The sequence below is a fragment of the Schistocerca serialis genome, chromosome 9 (genome assembly GCF_023864345.2).
Source record: "Schistocerca serialis cubense isolate TAMUIC-IGC-003099 chromosome 9, iqSchSeri2.2, whole genome shotgun sequence".
NCBI classification, from domain to species: domain Eukaryota; kingdom Metazoa; phylum Arthropoda; class Insecta; order Orthoptera; family Acrididae; genus Schistocerca; species Schistocerca serialis.
Window position 1 is genome coordinate 387,872,289 of NC_064646.1, and position 22,452 is coordinate 387,894,740.

Sequence of the window (22,452 nt, forward strand, 5' to 3'; positions counted from 1 at the left end):
ATAGAACCAGTCATGAGCACGATCAGGAAGAAACGCATCTCATTCGTTGGACATCTGATGAGAACTCCAGAAAACAGAATTATTAAAAAAATAATACAAAAATTGTGGAATAGCAAGAGCAGCATTAAATGGATCACAGCAATTAAGGAAGATATAAAAGAACTCCAAATTACAGTAGATGACTTAAAAAACAAGACACAGAAAACCAGAATACTGCAAGACCCGCAAACCAGACTACGTATGAAAATCAATAAAAGGAGCACAGGAGGAGTGGTCTCAGATGAAGAAAGAAAGAAAATATCTGAAAGAATGAAGAAATATTGGGGAGACAGAAGAGCAAAACACCTTTCGTATAAGAACAGACACTAATAATTATATTACCTAAATATCACATTAAGTTATTGTTGAGCCAAATTGTATCCCTGTGTAACAACTTGCTTACAACTTTGTATTTTTTACTAGAGTGGTCCAATGAAGGCCATAAAATAAATAATAAAAAATAATAATATAGATGTAGATTTTGTACGTATACTAGAGAGGAAATTTTGTTTTCAGGAACTGTTGGAAAGATTATCTTTTTTGACCTAGTGTTTCTACGAGACACGTTCCTCGAATTCTGTTAGTGCGTAATCGACGTAGAATTAATGCGCTCTGTTTTCCCAAGATCCATCAATTTTTCGGAGGCATCCCCTTTTTAGGATCTAGTTTTGCCGGCCTAGAAAATTTTTGGCCGGCAAATTTAATGTTTTGTGTGTTGCCACAATGTGGCTCATTGAACCTGTTGGTAAGAGCAGAGCGGCAGTGTTTTCTCTAATGCCGTGTTGTTGTGTTGTGTGTGCAGACTTGGGGCTGGTCCCGGGCGCCGAGGGACGATGATCGGCGCCGCGCCGCCCGCTCCGGCGCCACGCGTCCTTCTGCTCCCACCCTCACAGGTGAGTAGCGGCCGCTTCCTGCACGATGTCCGCGATACGCAAGCACGGCGCTTAACTACGGGCGCAGCCACCCTCCGCAGTGCAAAAGCACTAGAACTGGCGCGTTTCGAAACAGACTACAGATCTGCTGAAGCGCCTAAACAAATCTTTTTATTTGCAAGGCTAATGTTGTCAGACATACTACGTCCGAACAGGCCTCGGAAGTTCCAACACCACCGACCGATCGCCGTGTCATCCTGAGACGACAGGGCCATGTGTTTAGCACACTGCTCCTCTGGCCGTTGTCACTTTCCGTGGCAAGAGCCGCTACTTCGTGATCGAGTAGATCCTTAGTTGGCCCCACATGCGTTGAATGCAGCTCACTTGCCAATAGCGCTCGGTATACTCGAATGGTCACCAATCCCACTCCCAGCCAAGCCCGACAGCGTTTAACTTTGGTGACTGACAGGAACCAGTGTTACGAGGCGTGTTTTTTAAGTATGTACCGTTTCGAAATTTAAAAAGGGGTGCTAAGATTGAGATTTTCGCCCTGCAGCGGAGTGTGCGCTGATATGAAACTTCCTGGCAGATTAAAACTGTGTGCCGGACCGAGACTCTTGCCCGCGAAAGGCAAAGGTCCCGAGTTCGAGTCTCGGTCCGACACACGGTTTTAATCTGCCAGGAAGTTTCAAGGTGCTAAGATATCTCAATTTTATTTTTACATGAAAGCCTGTACCTTAATCTACGCACTGACGCCATTACAGTCTGATTCTTCCTTGTTTACGTTGTGTACTGAGTGTTTAAGATGCCTCCGATGCCGGCCGTGGTGGCCCAGCGATTCTAGGCGCTTCAGTCCGGAGCCGCGCGACTGCTACAGTCGCAGGTTCAAGTCCTGCCTCGGGCATGGATGGATGTGTGTCATGTCCTTCGGTTAGTTAAGTTCCTCAGATGTTAAGTCCCATAGTGCTCAGAGCCATTTGTGCTATGCCTCCAATAATCGTGAGTCCCGCCGACTGTGAAGTACGGGCTGTTATAATATTTCTTATTGCTAAAGGCCTAAAAGCGATCGATATTCATCGTGAGATCTGTGCAGTTTAGGGAGAAAACATTATGAGTGATGGAATGGTAGGGAAGCGGGCGAGAGCATTTAAAGATGGCCATACAAATGTGCATGATGAACAACGGAGTGGGCGTCCTTTGGTCGTTTATGAAAGTTCGGTGCAGGAAGTGGTCAATAAGGTGAGAGAAAACAGACGCTTTACGATTTCCTCCTTGCGGGATGACTTTCCTAATGTTTGGTTTAAAATGGTTCAAATGGCTGTGAGCACTATGGGACTTAACTGCTGACGTCATCAGTCCCCTAGAACTAAGAACTACTTAAACCTAACTAACCTAAGGACATCATACACATCCATGACCGATGCAGGATTCGAACCTGCGACCGTAGCGGTCGCGCGGTTTCAGACTGTAGCGCCTAGAACCGCTCGATCACACCGGCTGGCTCCTAAGGTTTCTCGTAGTGTTTTGTATGGCATTGTGACCGAGCACTTGAATTACCGAAAATTGTGCGCACGTTGGGTACCGAAAACGTTGACGGATGTGCACAAAACCAAACGTTTAGACAATGCATTGGCTTTCCTTGAGCGGTACCACAACGACGGTGATGATTTCTCAATCCAAATTGTTACGGCGATGAAACATGGGTGGCCTACGTCACACCAGAATCAAAGCAACAGTCCATGGAATGGCCGCATTCAGATTCACCCAGGAAAGTGAAGTTTAAGCAAACAATTTCTGCCCGGAAAATCGTGTGCACAGTTTTTTGGGACAGAAAAGGAATATTGCTTGTGGCATTTGTGCCTCGTAATGAGACAATCAATGCAGCAGCTTACTGTAAGACATTGCACAATCTGCGCCGTTCATTTCAGAACAAAAGCGTGGCAAGTTGAGCAAGGCCATCGTTTTGCTGCAATACAATGCCCGTCCTCATGTGGCTAATCAGACCAAAGATCTCATCACCTCTTTTCGATGGGAAACTCTAGATCATCCTCCGTACAGCCCCGGTCTTGCGGCCAGTGACTACCATCTGTTCCTGCACTTTAAGAAACGCCTGGGCGGTCAGCGTCTTGAAGACGATGTCGAAGTCAAAACAGTGGTGATGCAGTGGTTAACAAGTCAGGCGGCAGACTTCTATGAGGAGGGTATTCAAAAACTGGTACAACGTTATGACAAGTGCCTCAGTATTGACGGAAATTATGTAGAAAAGTAGATTAAGGTACAAGCTTTCATGTGAAAATTAAATTATTGAGATATCTTAGCACATCATTAATTTCAAAACGGTACTTACTTAAAAAACACGTCTCGTATCATTGCGACAAGGCCGCTGGCTCGTCACACATACGTTATATAAAAATAAAAAAGCTGGGTTACTCTGCTTACTTTCATTCCATAACGCCATGTGTGTGTGTGTGTGTGTGTGTGTGTGTGTGTGTGTGTCTACTACTACTACTACTACTACTACTGCTCCCCAATATGTTTGTTCCTAATGAAATTTGTCATTATCAATATCTCTTCCTCAATACAACGGCTCATTCAATGGAATCAGTACTAGAAATAAGAGTAATATTCACACATTTTCAGTAACTTGCCAGCAAGCACAAAAAGTTTGAGTACTAATGTAGTTCACTTTAAGAGAAGACTAAAGAATTTATTTGTGGCCAACTCCTTCTGTCCCACTGACGAATTTCTTAGAAGAATCAATTGATGTTTATATGTTAACACTATCAAGTAATGCGAGTATTACGTTCAATCTGACTTCTGTTCAGTCCAGTAGTGCCATCATTGTGAATAAGTGTTGTAAAATGATTTTTCTGTTTGCCATGCATTGCTACAATAGCCTAATGTTTATCATACGCGCCTCAGTGTATCGAACATTTACATCTTTTTGTGACAAGTTATTTATTAACTATTAAACAAAAATATGTTATAGATTTTGTTTAATCATTCCACATCGATCAGGACCGTTTCACTTGAGATCTTTCGAGGGCACATTACCATATTTGTTTTTCTTTGTAAATATGTGTTGTGTATTCATGTTTACAGCCTGGAGGGTCTCTTCACTTTGGATCTATTGGCACGAAAAGTACATCTAATATAATTATCATGAGAATTACTCTACATGAATTTTGTAAAAGGGATAAAAAATTTGTAGTCACTTCGTTTGCAACCGTATGTTCCCAGACTGGGCCTTCGCATCATTCGTCCAGCCTGTAAAATGAAATGAAATAAGTCGCCGCATACAGTTCGTGAACTGGCAGTTTCGCGGCAACAACTATTCGCGTGCGCGGACCGCCTCTCTCCAGGAAGACTCACACGGATACAAACACCTAATTAGCGCGACTGGGCACTTCGTGAACATAGTTAAGAAATGAGTCACTCTCACACCAATGGTAAGAGGAATCTGGTCCAAGGCATATTCCTGTGGCTGACATTTCGTCTTCTAATACTGGACTCAGATAACAGTTTCAGATTTTAAGCAAGCTCAGCAAGCTGAACTGGATATACGTATCCACGCAACAAAATTTATCGACACAAATGCCGGCCACAAAAGTCTGAGTTATATTGCATAACATTAATCCACGAAATAAATGGTTTTAGCTTAACTGCACGATGTAGGAGCTGCAAACTGAACAAAAGTTTTTGGAAATAAAGATATTACACTTTCAAAACAGTTCGTTTTGTAAAGGAAACGACTGGATTCTGAAGACCAACATAGTATACTTTTTCAAAAACAACGCCTCGTACAAATTATATTTTCCAGTCTTACGTACCTTGGTTATTAAAATTGTCTTGGAGTTGCAGCTGTTGTGAGCACAATTGAGCCAAAGAAAGTGATATCGTTTTGTACAGGGTACCGAAATGTAATACACTTTCTCGATGATGAAATAGAAGCATTCAGACCGTGGTGTACTGGTGTATCATCTATGTGCTGCAAGCAGGCCCTGAGAACGACACGTGTTGAGTTTGGGCGTTGGCGCTCTGGAACATTGCCCCAGGGAGGGTGGCCAAGAATGTCTGTGTAGCTGCCTGCAGGATCCCTTCAACATTACTGCTTAGTTGTGACTACGATTTCTGTTCCTCTTTTGTTCATATTAGTTTTTGGGAGGAATTATGTTTCAGTGCTACAGGATCGCACACTATACAATACATTTTGGCAGCCGAATATCTAGTATTGTTATCCATAGTGGTAAGGTCCCAACTGTTCACTTTTGCCACCAGATCTCCTCTTTCTGGTGGGAGCAACCGGCAGAATAACAAGGCGGGTTGCGCTTATGTGCGACATTGAATTATATGGAGCGAAAATAACTTCCGTTTGAGGTCGTTGCTACAAATTACATGAAACGTAGCGCGACTGTAACACGGTTATAGATGTTCAGATGTGTGTGAAATCTTATGGGACTTAACTGCTAAGGTCATCAGTCCTTAAGCTTACACAATGCTTAACCTAAATTATCCTAAGGACAAACACACACATCCATGCCCGAGGGAGGACTCGAACCTCCGCCGGGACCAGCCGCACAGTCCATGACTGCAGCGCCTGAGACCGCTCGGCTAGTCCCGCGAGGCGATATATAAGCACCGACATAAAGGCAAGGGATAAATGTCTCTCCGACATACATGCGATAAATGCGGAAACGTGAACTTTGGGCGAATTTGGTAATAACGTCGCCGTACGGGACCAACGGGCTACGGTTCTTTCCTTGGCTGCCGAAAGAAAAAACCGACAGACAGCCATCTGAGAATGAAGAGTGTATTTATGGCAGCTCCGTCGAAAAATACAGCCAAGAGGTGGTTGTGGAGTCAGTCGAGCACTCGCCCTATCCTCTTCCTCTCTCCCCCCATGCGATTATCACGCCTTCGTTGTCTTAAAAAAGGCATTGGACGACGATGTGCAGCAGGCAGTTGCGGATTTCTTCACACAACAAACGGGAAAAACGCTTGGTGGATGACTGCCTCAATGCTCTCAGCGATTTTCCCTGATGGCATACCAATTTTGGACTATACTGTATTAGAAGAGAAGCTTTTTGATCATCCCTTACACGAGGCGTTTTGAAATTTCGCCTCTGCAGCGTCGCGGTCTGCATTTCGCGCATGCGCGCTGTGTGCCGTACTCTGTTGGCAAGCCCAGACGCCATTACAGAGTCATTCGGCGTGTTTACGTGTGACGTTTTTTAATGCTCCTTAGACTGAGAATGCCGCCGACTGTGAAATACCCGCTGTGCTTAGTGCTAAAGGCGTGAAAGTGACTGAAATTCATTGTCTGACCTGTGAAGTGTGTGGAGAAAATATTATGAGCGATGACATGTTACGGAAATGGGTGCGAGCTTTTAAAGACGGCCGTAAGAATGTGCATGATGAGGAACGAAATGATGATCTTCCGTCATTATTGACGATTTGATGCAGAAAGTTGATGAAAAAGCGAAAGTGAACAGGCGCGTTACGGCTGCGACGTTATGTGACGACTTTCCTCGGGTGTCAAGGACTGTGCTTCATGCAACTGTTACAGAACGTTTGAATTACCGAAAGTTGTGGTAACACTCTGTATCGAACATACTGATTGAAGTGCACAAAAGAAATCTTTTAGCCAGTTCTTTGACTTTCCTGGAACGATACAGTGAGGAAAGGTTTTAAGCCAAATTGTCACAGGCGATGAAGGATGGATGGCTAACGTTATACTTAAATCAAAGTAGCAATCCATGGAATGGCGGCATTCAAAATCACCCAGGAAAGTAGCAATTTCAGCCCGGAAAATCATGTGTACTGATTTTTGGGGCAGAGAAGGGGTGTTGTTTTATTCTGGACTTCTTGCGTCGTGGGGACACCATATATTCTACCACTTACTGTGAGACCTTATAAAAACTGCGACCTGCAACTCAAAACCAAAGACGTGGCATGACGAGTGAGGGGATCGTTTTGCTTGCTGGCAGTGCCCATCGACACACTGCTACTTGAAATGAAGAGGTGATCGGATGATTTGGATGGAGCAACACCCTTACAGCCCACATCTAGCGCCCCATGACTACAACGTGTACCTGCATTTGAAGAAGCATCTGGGTGGTCAGCACCAGACGACGATGACGATGTACAAACGGCCGTGCTACAGTGGTCGTCAAATCAGGCGGCAGATTTTTACGAGGATGGTATTCAAAAACCGGTTGTGCGATACGATAAGTGTCTTAATATTGGTGAGAACGTGTAGAAAAGTAGATATCATGTAAAAATAGAATCGCTCGGATAATCCTACTTATTTCATTTTTATTTCTAAACAGTACTTCTTAAATAAATATTAAAATATGAAAACGGCGCAGCCAACTCGTCGTCCAAAATCGCAAGCCAACATAGGTCCTTCGTCGAGAACAAGCAATGACCGATATATTGTGCGAATATAGTTTACTTTTAATCTTTCTGTGTCATCCTCGCAGAAATTGACACAGACAACAGAGGTAAAAAGAAACATCGTTCTCTAGAAGAAATTAGGAGCACATGACCTGTCGATATTGACAGTGTCATGAAGCTAGTGTAATCTAATGGTTCTCAATAATTCGTGAATATTTTTCGTCGGTCTGCGATCTTTACTAAGTACGACTGACATAAAAGATAAAGTACATTCAAAGACAGACTTCGCGCTTCGTCACGAGTTTGTTTAGTCAGAACCAGAACAGCACAGAAGTGTGAGACGCTAGTTTCGTCCTAATTTCGGAGCTTCCGTGACGTTGTGCGAATTTCGAGTCTTGGCCGCTCTCAGCGCGCGCGCGCGCGCGCGCGCGCGCGCGCGCGCACACACACACACACACACTATGCGATGTGTTACGCGCGAGATGAATACGCGACGTACTGTTCCACAGATTTACTCGGAAACATTTATTGACGTAACCGGATTAATTCTGTGCACTACTACGCCTTTGAAGTCACTCTAAATGAGGGTCGTCATCCTCATCCGCGAGAAAAGGTCAAAACTTCTCACTACTCCATCGCCCTGTAAAAAGCAAGAATAATGTTTAGCGATTCGTTGACAACAAAGTCATCAGAGACGGAGCACAGCTTGGACTGATTCAAGGATGGGGAAGGAAATGGGCCGTGCTCTTTCAAAGAAACCATCCGTCATTTACCTGGAGCAATTTAGGGAACTCAAGAAATAACATAAATCAGGATGGTCGGACTCTGATTTGAGCCGTGGTTCTCACGAATGCGAGACCATTTCTCCACCTCTCTCGGTCAATTTCCTATAGCTGTCTAACTACTCTCATCTCGAGATTCCCACTTCTGGACTGGAATGTGTTCATCGCAACAAGCCAGCATACTGCATCCAGCTGTCTCTTTAACAACTTCCACCGATAACCTCCATAGCAAAACAGGAAACACTGAACCACTTGCCGTATACTCTTCCTCTCTCCTCATGCGATGATCACGCCTTCGTTGTTTTAAAAAAGGCCTGGAAGGGTCGACTATTCCTGTTGGTCGACGATGTGTAGCAGGCAGTTACGGACTTCCTCATACAACAGGACACGGTGTTTTTACCAAACGGGTAAAAACGGTTGGTGGATGACTGCCTTAATGCTCACAGCGATTTTCCCTGATGGCATACCGATTGTGGACTATTCGGTATTAGAACAGAAGCTTTTTGATCGTCACTTACACGATGGTTTTGAAATTTCGACTCTGCAGTATCGCGGGGATACCATAAAAGTAAGTGAAAACCGCAACATTCAGATTTCCACGGAAACGAATATAATTATTTTGCTTCAGTGGTAACATCCCCAAGTGTGACTCGTCCAGTAAACATCAGCGTGGAAGTAGTTACCTCCACAATGTACGAGGCCGGGATGAAAAGCAATGCCTCCGAATTTTTTTATCTGAAAACTCTTAACGCTTTGTAAATAGAACAGACGTTATTAACATTATATATGTCTATTCCTCGTGTCTAGATATTTATTTCTCAACGTAGTCATCCTGGCGACGAACACACATATCTCAGCGAGAGACCAGTTTGTTGATACCGCCACTGTAAAACCTTTGCTGACGGAGCTGCAACCTCACCACTACTTGCACTGCTTCACCACTATGACAGTGAAGTCATCGAAAGTGTTCCTTACCTTTTGGAAACAGATGAAAATGGGATGGGCCAAGTCGGGGCTGTATGGAGGATGTTCGCCAAGGCGCCAGATTGTTGCAGATGTCGCAGCGCTCGTATGTGGTCTGATATTGTCATGCTGAAGGAGAGGGTGCTCCGTGTGTGGACGAAGTTTTCTGCAGTTAGAAACTCGATTACAGCACGCCGTTCCTCAGGCACCGACACACAGTTAGTTGCACACCGCCATGTTGCACGGCAGAGGGCTGCAAATATGTGGACGTGAAGGATAAGCGTCTAGAATTTTAATAACTTCTGTTTTATTTAAAAAAGGTTTAAGTTCGGAAGTATTGCTTTACGCCTCGCCATCGCAATATGACGTGTTTGGCTATTGAGCGTCTGCAGGCTGGCAACACTCGCTTACAAAACCGGAGTACGTGGTGTTCTAAAATGAACATATGGATTTTGAAGGTTTGTAACATCTATTACATTCAACTTACAACTAAGACCAACTCAACAATTTTTCTTACATGTGTTCAATGTGAACACCATTTGTCAAGACATCGAGTCGATAGGCGTTTTCCTTCCCAAACCTTCGTCAGTGTGTCAGGAGTAAATGTTACAACAGTACTGTTTCTAAAGTTGGAGATATCAACTGGTAGCAGAGGCACATACATATGATCCTTTATGAGCCATCAAAGGTAAAAATCCCATAGCGTCAGATGGCGTGTGAACGTGGAAGTCGTGCTAAACAACTGTAAACTCTCCGCAGGGAAATGTCACAAAAACACCCAATTTAAGGATGTTTCGTTGTAAATATATCATCTCTTGGGGATTTGCTGACCCCCGTATGCGCGCATTGTTTGTTCACATTTCCAGTTAGATGAAATGTCGATTCATCACTGACAATGTCACTATCCAGAAAACCTTCGCCGTGATGCTGCAACATTTCGTTTGCGAAGTTTGCACATAAACCGTAGTCTGAAGGCTAGCCTTCCGGACTGGTTTCTCGCGGCTATGATTGAAACACTCTCCCTCGTTCAGCAAGATGTACATTCACTCTTGGTCGTTTCATACTCTTCCCTTTGCGCACATGCATAAAAAGAAAACTGAATTACTCTCTCGTATTGTTTACAATTTCAAGTTGAATGTAATAAATACTAAAAAGTTTAAAATTCGTATATTCATTTTGAAACACCCTGTACTTCAACCCGAAATGGACTATCGCGTACAGAAACGCACTTTCGAAAGCCATCAGTTTTCCATACTGCAAGAAATAGCTCGGTTGATGACGAAGGATCATCTTCTCTGGGCTTATGAGATTCACTACGAAACCTCGATTGCACAAGAAATGGCACATAAAGGCTGCCGGCCAATCTCTCGATTTCGCGAGTTGTTCCTTTCGGCCAATCGGACTCAATAACTGCATGCTGCCGATTTCACTGGCTAATCCCCGCTCGCGCTACTCGTTCCACTGCACAACACCGCCTGCTGCCAGGACTTTCGAAATGTATATTTCGCCGCAGGTGATTGGATAACACCTGTCACACTGGGAAGTCTCTCGCCCTTGAGGCAGACTTTTTGGTCTCCTCCTCAACGCGTTTAGGAGGGCCCATCACATCCAAGCAAACTTCCTTTTCCCGGATGAATGCCGCAGACAATAGACAGGATGAACTTACAGGGGCCGGCCGATGTGGCCGAGCGGTTCTAGGCGCTTCAGTCTGGAATTGCGCGACCGCTACGGTCGCAGGTTGGAATCCTGCCTCGGCCATGAATGTGTGTGTGTCCTTAGATTAGTTAGGTTTAAGTAGTTCTAAGTTCTACGGGACTGATGACTTCAGATGTTAAGTCCCATAGTGCTCAGAGCCATTTGAACTTACAGGGGCCAGCCGGTGTGACCGAGCAGTTCTGGGCGCTTCAGTCTGGGACCGCGCGACCGCCACGTCGCAGGTTCGAATCCTGACTCGGGCATGGATGTGTGTGATGTCCTTAGGTTAGTTAGGTTTAAGCAGTTCTAAGTCTAGGGGACTGATGACCTCAGATGTTAAGTCCCATAGGGCTCAGAGTCATTTGAACCATTTGAACTTACAGGGTTGGGTAGGAAGTGATATTTGCAAACGCTCAACGAAGTCCAATGGATTGTACGCGCGCCAAGATTTTCACGACTTCAGGTACAAATGAAAGTAAAGAAACTCATTATTTCCTCTTAGTTGTAGCTTGCATAATGACGATGAGCGTAAAGTTAGGAAAATTCAAGCGTATACAGAGCAGTGCTGACAGTATTCCTAGGCGCGCATAATCCGTGAATATAAGAGGAATGAGGAAAGGGTTCTACGACAATATGCACCGTCCGCCATGCACCGTGTGATGGCATGCTGAGGCGTAGTTCTAGCCCAACTTCATCCTGTAGGACGTTAAGAAGTAACCCACGTTTTCCGGTCTGTTGACTCTCATGTTATACACTTGGGACAGACGAGATAATGCAGAAATTGTAGATCGTCACAGTATACGAGATGAAATTTCGTAAGTACAGACAGACATTGGCTCGGCTGTGGTGGAACACAGTTGGGTAGTCCCGCAGAAGCAGGGTCAAGAGCGACAGCTGCCGCCACAGAGATAACCTCCGCTGCTGTTGCTGCTGGCGTCACCCCTCTAAATAACCGACGTGCTGCCCAGAGCTGTCACTTACACTCTCCCCTCCCATACCCCTCCCCACCCCTCTGCGCCTCCTGACCTACCCTGCGGCGTGACGCGCGTGTCTGCCGCGAGCACACTGGACGTTGTATTTCCGATGCACTGTCTGTCATAGCCACTGCGCGTGCACGAGTTCCCTTGAGGCGCACATATTTGCACAGTGTACCTCGTTTAGAATCTCTTTCTGGCACACGGAGGCAGGATCAGGTTTTGTGCATACGATAGTCCCATAGTGCTCAGAGCCATTTGAACCATTTCGAAGACGGACGCGTGCCTGATAACATTCCTCTCCGCTTGTTGTCAGTTATCCTTTTTTCTCGAATCGCCTGATGTATTCGCTGAGCAAGATCATCGGCTGATTGCTTGCATAGTGAACGTCTGTACGTGTTGCTTTAAAGTTCCTGCACCATTGCCAGTCTCTGCTGTCGTGCAAGACAGTTACATTGTGTGGGGTGCATGAAATCAGGCGGAACCACTCAGCAAGAAGAAATCGATTGAAAGCACACTTCACACTTGGCAAGAGATTCTATTGTGCTAGACATGTTTACGTGCTCACTGAGCAGGCAGAACTGAAAAGTGCAACGTGACGCAATCGTCACTCAACTGGAGACACTGTGCAACACTTCTGCGCAAAAATTCATCGGATATTGACTGGGTTTTAATTTAGCGACCGATCAGACCTCGAGAGGGAAAAAACTCTCGTATTTACTGCACATTACATACAAATATAAAAGTTTCTGCGTCAGTCACTTGTTTATTATGTCACTATGCCTTTCGGTGGTTCACACCTTCATCTTTATGTGGAAAATTATTTATTTACAAGGCTGGTGTTGGTGAAGAGTACAGACGTCTTCTGACAGTCGCAGACCAAGGGTAGTGTACGTTATTTTGCGTCTTTCGCTAATGATAAAAATCATTCATTTAGAGAAGGCACTTTAGAGGTTAAAAAACATTAATTTCTGACATCGAATTGTACTTACGGGAACAGAACAGTTGTAAAAGGTCTACATACCGTTGCCTCTCCTCTCCACTGCACATTATACTTGCACTGTCCTTTCAAAGATGATGCACAGGTTAAAGATATGTTTGTTTGCATTGAATACAGGGATACAAGATTAAATTGTGTCTACAAAAATATGTTTTCCTTTTTTTAAGTATATGAGTGGCTGCACCAGAATGCTAACATGTTCACAAGTCAGTTATTATATTAGGTAGCTGCATATTTTATTTTTTATGTGAATGTGCTGCAGCATTGGATACAAAATAATGATTAAATAGTTGTGTACGTAAATATGTTTTCCTTTTGTTTATAAAAAAATTAATGGGCTGCTCTTGAATACACATTTGTGCACACTTTAATTATTATATTAGTTTCTTATGTATAAAAAGATCACAACAGATCATACATACCTATTGTAGGTTTAACTTGACGGATGAATGGGAGTGATTACATTAATTGCTGTGCATTGAAGCAGTAAATTATGAAAATACCTGAAGTGCTTTGCCAAAGCTTTTGAAAAGGTTGGTTGAGCCTATTTCACTATTGTAATTGAGTAGGCGTTCCCCACGTTTCTTTCTGTATATATAGATTTTTAATTCTTTAATTCTTCATACAGTGACATACTGTGTCCTTTATTCAGTGTATGTAGTTTTCCAAGGTTGCTTTCTACATTGTTAAAAGAATGTCCTCTATGTTTTATATGGGGGGCTATTGCAGTTTTGTGTGGCGTGTTGTATCGGAAGGTGTTGATGTGTTCTTTGAATCTGGTGTGGAAGTTATGTACTGAGCCGAGCACTTGCAACATATGATTTTATATACGCCAGAGGATGAAAACTTATCTTGAATGCTTTTTAAGTTATGAGGAAGTCTTTAGCATATCTTATTGTTTGTTTGGAATGCAATTCTTATTTTGCGTCAGTCGAAGATATTTGTAATTTTTTGGGAGATGTTACCGAGGAAGGGGATGCATGTTGTCAGTGTTCTTTCCTGGTTTTTGGTGGTTATTTTGTTCATTTTATTTTTTATTTTTTAACTAAATTGTCTATTAGTGTGGATTTGTACCCGTTAGATACAGCTATTTGTTTTATGATTTTTATTTCACTTTGGAGGCTCTCTTCAGTCAGTGGGATTTTTAGAGGTCTGTGAATCATTGAATGGTAAGCTGCTAGTTGGTGCACGTTGGGCCGCCCGCGGTGGTCTCGCGGTTCTAGGCGCGCAGTCCGGAACCGCGCGACTGCTGCGGTCGCAGGTTCGAATCCTGCCTCGGGCATGGATGTGTGTGATGTCCTTAGGTTAGTTAGGTTTAATTAGTTCTAAGTTCTAGGGGACTGATGAACACAGCTGTTAAGTCCCATAGTGCTCAGAGCCATTTTTTTGGTGCACGTTGGGGTGTCCGGAGGAAGCACGTGTGTTTGCGTCTGTGGTGTTTGGTCTCCTGTAAATCTCGAAGACACATTTGTTATCTTGATTGCAGATTGTTAAGTCGAGGAAGTTAATGGTGTTACTTATTTCCTGTTCACGGGTGTATTTAGTATTTTTGTGCGTTTTGTTGAATGTTTGGAGGATGTCTTGGACATCTTTACTTTCTTCATAAATGATCGGAAATGTATCGTTGACGTATCTTCTGTAGAGATGAACTTTTTGAATGCATGTTGGTTTTTTTGTGAAAAGTTTGTGCTCTAGGTGGTTAAAGAATATTTCAGCTATAGTTCCTGATATGCTAGCATCCACAGCTAGCCCATTTGTTTGTTTGTAGAGTTTTCTATTGAAAGAGAAGTAATTGTATTTCTATACCAGTTCCAGAAGGTTTAGGATTTCTCTGATTTGTACTGGGGAGAGCTTCTTATATTTTATTAGGTTTTGTTTAACAACAGCTAAAGCATCATGAATGGGGATGTTACTTTACAGATTTGTTACATTTAGAGAGATCATTTGGCGTTTGTTTAATGCTGCGTATGTTTTTGAGATCACTGGCAAATAATGACTCACTGGAAATATTACTGGAAAATTGTACATAACTGCTAGCTCCTTAGAATCATTCAATTTTTGCTTTGGTGTTCCTCTTCTCTATGCTTCAGAGATTATACAATTTCTGTGTCAACAGCAACACCCTCTTTGATCAAATTACAGACTTTGCTGACACGTTACACAGCTTCACTATATACTACCACACATTTTTAATGATTCAATTCGGTACAGAGCGAATACCTACGTATAACAAACTTGCACATGTGCTTTCCCCTCAGCACTATGCATCTAAGCTACGTTAACGCTGTGTAGCTACATCTGGCGAGAAGAAAAACGTATGTCCGGTACAGTGCGATGTTTTGCATACATTCAACAAAGTAGCGGTTACTCGTAGTAGTTATTGAAAGGAGAATGTTTCGAATTTGGTTTTGTCTACTGAGGATCAGATTCCTCGAAGAAAAGCGTCAGAGGCAACTCATGGAGTCGTAACGTTACTCTGTCTCGGATGACGTTGCTATGTCGATCGTCCTTTGTTTACAGCGAAGCAGCAGCGCTAGGAGCTGTCGTCTTACGGACAATGCTACGATAGACTGTCGGCTATACGCTAGAATTTTTGCATCAGCCAAGATGTGTTCGGAGAGGGGACAGAGGGCTCTCCTATCCTAGGCTGCGGCTGAGGTAATCCTCGCTATTTTCCTGCACTGTTCGCGTAGAGTGAGTGCCAAGATGAAACAGACTTACAGCATGAAAGAGGTATACAATAACGACCACATCGCCAGTCACCTGTCACCCAGATTGATTTAAAGAACGTTTATGAATCAGATTTTTTTATTGTAAGCAACATGAGGGGTCTTTGGAGGTTTGGAAGTCGATGATGTCAATTTAATGATATACTGGGTTACATACTGAAAAATCAGTGCTTTACTACGCGACCATTTTACAGTATGAAATGTAAGATGTGCTTTAAACAAACGGTTGCTTTGAGATTTGTTAACGTAAGTAATTGTGAAAAGAAACTTAATCCAAAAGGAGTAAGGTATAGAGAACAACTATTGATTCACATGTTACATTTATGACAGTCAGGGCGACACGTAGATTGCATTTAATAATTCTGATCCAGCCTGGTTCTCTGTCACTTTTGACTGTTGGGAGCAAATTAATTTTTGGTATCTGTTATTGTAAAATTTTTTGTGATCTTAAAAGTCCAGCGATAGATTCTATAATTGAGACGTTGTGTGTAACTGAGTGGTTTACTATTAAAACTTCGAGAGCGTACGTTCCGAGCTGTTATTCAGCATAATCAGTATCAGAACTGACGCAGTTTTCACGTCGCATAGTAGAAATGTGCTGCCTGGAAATGGAACCATTGCGGAAATGCTGACCGTAGGACACTCACTTCTATAGGTGCAAGAAAAGATGGAAATCGCTGGGAGCAAGACCAGGACCGTACGGTGGACGACAAAATAGCTCTCAGCTGACCTCCTTCACCCTACTTGCACGCCGAGCTGTAAGTGGGCGAGCAATGTCATGGAGCACCTGCACAGGGCGTTGTCTCTTGTTTGGATTGACACATCGCAATTTCCGCTCTGTTTCACAGTAACGGTCAGCGTTCACTGGCTCACCTCTAGACAGGAAGTCAGTGAGCAGAATGCCCTTCCTGTCCCATAACATTGTACACATGACATTCCGCACTGTCACAGTTCGTTTGCTCTCTGCCTTGACCGGAGATCAACAGTGACGCCAATACATGGGTTACCGCTTGACTTCCGGGGTAAATTGAGCAGCCCTGGTCTTATTGCCCGTGACGAACCTGTCGCGGGAGGTCGCAGCCATCGTCACGCTGATCCTAAGTGATTCATTTTGTGTTCGGATGTCAGGTTTTTCGCCACCTTTCTTGCACATATTTATCTGGGCAGCTGACGCTTAGTAACTTTTTCATACTGCAAGGATCGTGATATCTGCGGAAAATGGTTGCCGAGATCGATAATCGTAGAGCCGCTGCCGCAGCAGCTCCACAAGGCCGTCACCGATGAGGAGCGGTTGCCTTGGCCCCTTTCAGTTAAGACATCTTTGGAAAATTGCCGATACCAGCGATACACCGTATATTTGCTCATGACCCTCGGCCCGTACTCGCGACACATTTTCGACGTATTTCACTCATCGCTATGTTTTCTGCATCAAGAAACTTGATCTCAGAACGAACTTCGCAGTCGGCGGAGGACGTATAAGAGCCGCCATTTTCACCCACTGCTGACAACAGCCGCTACATATAATTACGGAGTAGCTTTGTCACGAATGCGCAGTGTTTCCGGCTAAATGTGTTCACTTTAAAAATAGGCTCTGAGCACTATGGGACTTAACTTCTGGGGTCATCAGTCCCCTAGAACTTAGAACTACTTAAACCTAACCAACCTAAGGACATTACACACATCCATGCCCGAGGCAGGATTCGAACCTGCGACCGTAGCGGTCTCGCGGTTCCAGACTGTAGTGCCTAAAACCGCTCGGCCACACCGGCCGGCTTAAAAATAGGTGAATTTCATTTCTAGATGACCCTCGTATATTTTGCGAAAAAAACCATGAAGGTAAAATTAGCCACGCAAGACGAGCTCACAGGGAGGCTTATGAACTATCGTTTTACCCACGCGCCATCGGCAACTGGAACACAAAATGGAGGAAGAGGGAGTGGTACACCACGAACCATCCGCCGTATTGCTTGCACAATCTTCAGACTTCTTTCCGTGGCTTCACTATCCGACCTGCTTTAAAAACTGCTTCATTTCAGTATAACAGCGTGCTTCATCGCGAAGTCCAGCAAATGAAGCACACGAGAGTGAGTGCATATCCCGACAATCTTCCATGTTATGAAAGACGTTTCTATCTGTTGTTTTCGTTATGCAGTCTTTTTGTGAGTGAAGTCGTCAGCCGCGGCGTATTAAAATACGTGCTATAGAGCTGAATTTGTTACAACAGCACTCGTTGAACTACAAAATAAGAAGCTTGTCGATTATTTTCCACGTCGATGAACATTTGTGAGTGGTGCCAGCAATTTGCTGTCGGCTAATCACTGAGGTCAGGGCGCGTGATGTGATGCCGCTCATTAACAGCGTCGGAAGTCGTATAATTGGCTAACATCAGCCTCATTTGCGTATCAGCACAGACTTTTACAGCAGTATCAAGTTAACGTCTTACACTACTACGATGATAAATGCTTTCGGTTATGTTTCCGACGATTCCGCAAGGTGATCTTTAGTTGACGTTAGTGACACGGCAAATAACGCCGCAATTTTCATTGTTTATTTTATTCGAACATTTTATTGTTATACTTAACATAAATGAAACAGTTTACTTCTTTCTGTGGAACCGCATGTTGACATAAATATGCCAAATAAATATTGGTTCTCATAATTCTCTGAAATACCGGGACTGGAAGCGGAAAAATTCTGGTTCTGTGCAACAGCATTCTAAAATCCGCCGCGATTTCAGTGTTTTAAATATCGCTCAGATATCCAGTTACAAGTAAAGGGTAAAACTGACATTACTGTGAAACTACGAAACTGGATACTGTTCTTGAAACACACACTATGTGATCAAAAGCTGCAAAAGACTTAAAAGTTCGTGCCGCCCTGCATCGGTAATGCTGGAATTCAGTATGGTGTTTGCCCACCCTTAGCCTTGGTGACTTACTTCGACAGTCGTAGGCATACATTCAATCAAGTTCTGGAAGGTTACTTGGGAAACGGCAGCCCATTCTTCACGGAGTCCTGCACTGAGGAGAGGTATCGATGTCGATCGGTGAGGCCTGGCACGAAGTCGCCGTTCCAAAACATCCCAAAGGTGTTCTATAGGATTCAGGTCAGGACTCTGTGCAGGCCAGTCCATTACAGGGGTGTTATTGTCGTGTACCCACTCCGCCACAGGCCGTGCATTATGAAAAGGTGCTCGATCATATTGAAAGATGCAATCGCCGTCCCCGAATTGCTCTTCAACAGTGGGAAATAAGAAGCTGCTTAAAACATTAATGTAGGCCTGGGCTGTCATAGTGCGACGAAAAACAACGGGTACAGGGCCCCTCCATGAAAAACACGACCACACCATAACACCACCGCCTCCGAATTTTACTGTTGGCACTACACACGCTGGCAGATGACGTTCAACGGTCATTCGCCATACCCACACCCTGCTAACGGATCGCCACATTGTGTACCATGATTCGTCACTCCACACAACGTTTTTCCACTGTTCAATCGCCCAATGTTTACGTTCCTTACACCAAGCGTGGCTTTGTTTGGCATTTAGCGGCGTGATGTGTGGCTTATGAGCAGCCGCTCGACCATGAAATTCAAGTATCCTCACCTCCCGCCTAACTGTCTTGGTACTTGCAGTGGCTCCTGATGCATTTGGAATTCCTGTGTGATGGTCTGGATAGATGTCTGCCTAGTACACATTACGACCCTCTTCAACTGTCGGCGGTCTCCGTCAGTCAACAGACGAGCTTGGCTTGTACACGTTTCTGCTGCACCTGTCCCTTCACGTTTCCACTTTACTATCGCATCGGAAACAGTGGACCTAGGGATGTTTAGGAGAGTGGAAGTCTCGCGTATAGACGTATGACACAAGCGACACCCCATCCCCTGACCACGTTCGAAGTCCACGAGTTCCGCGGAGCGCCCCATCAGCTCTCTCACGATGTCTAATGACTTCTGAGGTCGCTGATATGCCGTATCTGGAAGTAGGTGGCAGCACAATGCACCTAATATGAAAAACGCATGTTTGTGGGGGTATTCGGATTCATAGTGTTCTTTCTTCGTTAGGACTTTCGTTCCTGTGTGCATTAGTGACAATGTTCATTGCGGCTTCGATTTACACGCAATGCTTGGATCTTTATTTTAAAGAATTACATCTTGCTTTCAACTGTTAGAATTTTATTTTGCGTTACTAATTTCGGTGTTAGGCAATTTTTAAGCATAAGATTATGACATTTTAGTTGCTCCACCGAGCAGGGTGACGCAGTGATTAACATATCAGTCTAGTAGAACAGAGGGACTCTACGTCGTTATCCTGATTACAGGTTTTTGTTTTTTGTTTAAGTCTCATCATGCGAATGCAAATATACTTCTTTTTTGTGTTGTGTTAATTTATCGTCGATCAATACATCAGCAAATATGTCAGTGTGTGGGAGAGAAACTACGAGGGCGGTTCAGAAAGTAACCTCCGATTGGTCACAGTGCGGGTTGTGGGGGGAGTAGCGACGCCATCTGTGCGTTCACGCACTCAACAGGTCAGTCGGCATCAAGCCGTGGTCGAGTGAACGTCGTACCTGCGCTAGTTTAGTTTTTGTGGCAGTTTGAAATGTGTGCTGCAATAGAAAACCCCGCCAAATGTGAAGTGTGTGCTGTCATAAGGTTTTTTACAGCCAAAGGATATTCTGCAGCAGCTATTCATCGTGAGCTTTGTGCCGTGTACGGACCAAGAGTTATGAGTGAAGGAGTTGTCCGTGAATGGGTACGTTTATTTAAAAGTGGACGAGAAAACGTTCATGATGAAGAGAGGAGTGGTAGACCATCATTGGTGACTGACGAACTCGTCCAGACAGTTGATGCAAAAGTTCGTGAAAATCGACGTTTCTCAATGTCGGAGTAGTCTACTGGTTTTCCACAGATTTCTAAGACTCTCTTGTACGAGATAGTGACAGCAAGATTGGGTTACCGTAAGTTCTGTGCACGATGGGTGCCCAAAATTCTTACCGACCACCACAAAACTCAAAGAATGGCCTCTGCATTAGACTTTCTGTCACGTTATGAGGACGAAGGAGAACCATTGTTAAACAGAATCGTGACCGGTGACGAAACCTGGATTAAGTACGTGAACCCTGAGACAAAAGAACAATCAAAGATGTGGGCACATTCAAATTCGCCTACCAAACCAAGAAAAGCCTGGCAAGATTTTTCTGCCAGAAAACTGATGGCAACGGTGTTTTGGGATGCCAAAGGGGTGTTGTTGATTGAATTCATGGAACGTGGTACGACCATTAATCAAGACGTGTACTGTGAAACAATAAAAAAGTTACGACGGGCTATACAGAACAAACGCCGTGGTATGCTGACTTCCGGTATCGTTTTTTTGCACGATAACGCCCGTCCTCACTCTGCTCGCAGAACAACGGCCCTTCTTGAGCCCTTCAAGTGGGACGTTATCAACCATCCACCTTACAGCCCAGACCTGGCGCCAAGTGATTATCACCTCTTCATGCATATGAAGAAATGGCTCGGGTCACAGCGGTTTGATGACGACGAAGAGCTCAAAGATGCGGTCACAGGCTGGCTCCAGGCACAACCGGATGATTTTTATGCAGAAGGAATTTCAAAGCTTGTGAAGAGATACGATAAGTGCCTCAATCGCTATGGAGACTATGTAGAAAAATAGTGCAAAGATGTAGTTGTAAGATGTATATATTAAAATATTTTTATTTAACTTGGTGTATTTTTTTAAATCAACCGGAGGTTACTTTCTGAACGGCTCTCGTACTTATATACAGTGTCCCTCCTAAGAATCGTCAGGCGCATTTTCTCTGGTGTTTCAGCAGATATTTGCAATTTCGTTTTTGCACTGTGTAGCTGTAGCCAGGCCAAACAAATACTGCTCGTCACGTCGTTCATACGACGCCCAGTGTAAACAGAAAGCGTTGGTTTGCTTCCCTTACAAACAAAATGATTTTTAAAGCGGAATTATACTAGCCCATTCGATAGAACGGTCCCAGATTTGTCCACTGCAGGTGAGACAGTCAGAATTTTTAGTGTAACAGTTTGCTGAAATGCGAAGTTAAAATCCATGCAGTCATTTTAAAATTTGCGGCCCTTTGCTAACCTCTGTTTCCACAAAGTGGCCTCCGAACTAAAACTATTGCCCACCCTTGGTCTAGTGCGTTATTTGTGTGATCGATATGTTTTAAGAGTGACAGCAAAACTCGAAAAATAGCCAGTACTCAATCAGCGACAGCATTGCGCTGGCCCGCGCTAATTGCTACCGCTAGACATGTAGCCCTATTGTGTATTAGTCATGTTTTACTGTCCCTGTTAATACATATCGATGAAACAAATGTGAAGCTAGAGTGATTTGGAAGCGCACTATCGAATGGGAACATAATCTTCCGATTTAAAAATAATTTTCTTTGTAATAGGAAACAAACGGACGCTTTATGTTTACAATGGGCGACGCATGGAAGACGTGACAAGTAGCAGTTACTTTGGCTAACTCCGGCTACACAATACAAATACAGTGATCTGCCGAAACACCAGAGAAAATGGGCGTGACGAGTCGTAGGAGAGACACCCGTCGTCATATCTAAGTCTAAAGTATGCATAAATTTATTTTTCTGAAATTTTGTAAGTATATAACAAATTATAAGCAAAGACATGAGTGCTCTTCGCCACTATATACCAGGCGCCTCTCCTAATAGTCTTCAGGTGTACTTTCTCTGGTGGGTCGTTACGTGTTTCCAGAATCGTTTTTGATTTGTGTTGCTCATTAGCTGTTTCAAGCAACGACAACTTTGATAGAAAGGTCTATTTGCTTCATCTCTGAACATTAATGTTTTAAAGCGGAAAAATTGAGTGCACTTCCAAGTGATTTGCTCCAAGTCAGTCCATTACGATATTCGTTATAACGATATGTATTTGTAAGAACGTTTTTTTATTACATTTAGTATTACACACAGCCCCCCTCAACTGAACAATTCAAGATGGGCTTTA

General features: G+C 43.8%; 1 protein-coding gene across 1 annotated transcript in view; it reads left to right on the forward strand.

The window, feature by feature from the left end:
* The window catches only part of LOC126418457 (homeobox protein PKNOX1-like), a 714,504-nt gene that overhangs the window by 457,192 nt on the left and 234,860 nt on the right, over positions 1-22,452 (forward strand). Inside the window, exon 3 of the mRNA XM_050085224.1 lies at positions 842-932. The gene's annotated coding sequence lies outside the window, so the exon portion shown is untranslated. The remainder of the gene's footprint in view (positions 1-841; positions 933-22,452) is intronic.